This window comes from Mus musculus, chromosome 7 (genome assembly GCF_000001635.26).
Source record: "Mus musculus strain C57BL/6J chromosome 7, GRCm38.p6 C57BL/6J".
Classification (NCBI taxonomy): domain Eukaryota; kingdom Metazoa; phylum Chordata; class Mammalia; order Rodentia; family Muridae; genus Mus; species Mus musculus.
In genome coordinates, this window is record NC_000073.6 from 32,057,707 (window position 1) to 32,060,566 (window position 2,860).

The following is a 2,860-nucleotide window of genomic DNA, read 5'->3' on the forward strand; positions in this document are numbered from 1 at the left end:
TACTGGGTTCTGATGATGCCTACTGTTCTTGATTTCTGTTAGTAATATTCATATGCTTGCCTTTCACCATATTGTAATCTCTGGTGTTAGAAAATCTAGCTGTCTCTGCTGAAGCTTGTTCCTCCTTTGATTCTGTTAGCCTCTGTCAGAAGTCCTGGGAGTCCAACTCTCACCTGAGTCATAGTGGTCAGAGCACTCTCTGCAGGCAAGCTCTCCTCTTGCAGGGCAGGTGTCCAGAGTCTGGAGCTCCGATCTACTTCCTGAGTCCCATGATTCCTAGGTTTTGGGTGTGCTAGGGGTCCTTCAGTATGGAGAGTCCACTGGGTCCCTGGCTCCCTCCACTGGGTTCAGGAAGGAGATGGTGGGGCTGGCCCGAACCAGAATGAATCTCAGCCTCTGGTAGTTTGGGGTTCCTTTGTCCCTCTTCCTGCTGGCACAAGACCCTCTGGGATTCTTGGGTGCTGATGTTCTGTTCCACTCACTCATGATTATGAGGTCCTGGGTTGCTAGGGGTCCTATGGAGTGGAGAGACTTCTGGGTCCCGCAGGTCCAGCCGGGTTCAGTAATGCGTAATGTTCATTTACCTGCCATGCAACCATTCACACCAGCATTGGTTTAAAGGGTATTTCACCATTATAGTACAATCTCATGTGTTATTTAGTTTGTTTGTCAAATTATTTCATATTTTCTATTAGGAGCATCCTAAGGATTACTGATGCCAGTTTTCCCAGACATTTGTAGGTTTGTGTTCATGTGTTTGTGTGCTTGTGTGTGTGTGTGTGTGTACCTGTGTATGGACAGAGGTATTAAGGTGTGTGTGTGTGTGTGTGTGTGTGTGTGTGTGTGTGTGTGTGTGTGTTTGTGTGTGTGTGTGTCTGTGTACTTGGAAGGTCAAATGACAATTTAGAGAAGTTTCTTCTCTTCTTCTACCAGGTAGTTTTTGAAACTTGAACTCATGTGTTCACCTTCAATCAGTGCACCTTTAATCACTGAGCTATCTCAACAGTCTTCAACTAATTATTTGAGACCAGTTCTCTTATTGAACGGTTTATTCTCTGATTTGTTAATAAAAACTGATGTACCAAATGCTGGGTAAAAGAGAAAACAGGGTTGCATTTCCATTTGCCAGTGGAGAGGAGGAAAAAGAAAAAGAGAATTCAGCTACCAGGAAAGGGTCTTAAGGAGACACCATGGGAAAACACCTGGAGCAGAGACAGCCAGATCGAAAGTAAAATGTAAGTATTGGCTCTCTTTTCCTCTGTGTTCCAGAGACAGCCACATCCACTTGTGTAGTGCCAGCATCGTCCCAGAGACAAAATGGTGAAGGTCTTGTGAACGGATTTGGCCTTATTGGGTGCCTGGTCACCAGGGCTGCCATCTGCTCTCCACATGGCAAAGCGGAGGTTTTTGCCATCAACGACCTCAATTAACCTCAACTACATGGTTTATATGTTTCAGTATGACTTCATCCACGGCAAATTCAATGGAAATGTCAAGGCCGAAAATGGGAAGCTTGTCGTCAATGTGAAGCCCATCACCAACTTCCAGGAGCGAGACCCCACTAACATAAAATAAGGTGAGGTAGGTGCCGAGTATATGGTGTCTTCACCACCATGGAAAAGCCCGGAGCATACTTGAAGAGTGGAGCCAAACGGGTCATCATCTACGCCCCTTCTGATGATGCCCCCATTTTTGTGATGGGTTTGAACCATGAGAAATATGACAACTCACTCAAGATTGTCAGCAATGCATCCGGCAACACCAACAGCTTAGCCTCCCTGGCCAAGGTCATCCATGACAACTTTGGCATCATGGAAGAGCTCATGACTACAGTCCATGCCATCACTGCCACTCAGAAGACTATGGATTGCCCCTCTGAAATCTGTGGAATGAAGGCCGTGGGGCTGCCCAGAACATAATCCCTGCATCCACTGGTGCTCCCAAGGCAGTGGGCAAGGTTATCCCAGAGCTGAATAGGAAGCTCACTGGCATGGCCTTCTGTGTTCCTACCCCCAATGTGTCTGTCGTGGATCTGATGTGCTGCCTGGAGAAACCTGCCATGTATGATGACATCAAAAAGGTGGTGAAGCAGGTATCTGAGGGCCCACTGAAGGGCATCTTGGGCTAAACTGAGGACCAGGTTGTCTCCTGCAATTTAAAAAACAAATCCCACTCTTCCACCTTTGATGCCAGGGCTGGCACTACTCTCAATGACAACTTTGTCAAGCTCATTTCCTGGTATAACAATGAATACGGCTACAGCAACAGGGTGGTAGACCTCATGGCCTACATGGCCTCCAAGCAGTAAGAAACCCTGGACCACCCACCCAAGCAAGGACACTGAGAGCAAGAGAGAAGCCCGTGGATGCTGAGGAGTTCCTATCCCAACTTGACCCCCAACACTGAGAATCTACCTCATAATTTTCACCCCAAACCCACATAACAGAAGGGGCCTAGGGAGCCCTCCCTACTCTCTTGAATACCATCAATAATGTTTGCTGCACCTCCCCCCAAAATAAGTAAGTATCTTGGGGAATATTATTGAAAGGTAGGCAGTTTAGCCTAAAAAATAGAGTGTATCAATGGCTGCCCACTTTTTCTGCTATAATGCTTGATTAAATAAATAGAATGGACTCTGTCTCATTTATTTGGAAGATAGCCAAGATATACAAGAAACAGCTCCTTTTAAAATTGCATTAACAAAAAGCCCAGCTTCCTTGGTTCTTAAGAATTCAATAATTCTCTTATTTACCCATGAACTTATCTACCAACCCAAGTGCAGATCTCCACAATCCACCCAGGGTCACCACAACAGTATGGGGAATATTCACAGGTATGGGGTCATGCCTCACAGTCACCT

At 46.1% G+C, this 2,860-nt stretch overlaps 1 pseudogene; it reads left to right on the plus strand.

The window, feature by feature from the left end:
• Gm9127 (predicted gene 9127) lies at positions 1,302–2,505 on the plus strand (annotated as a pseudogene).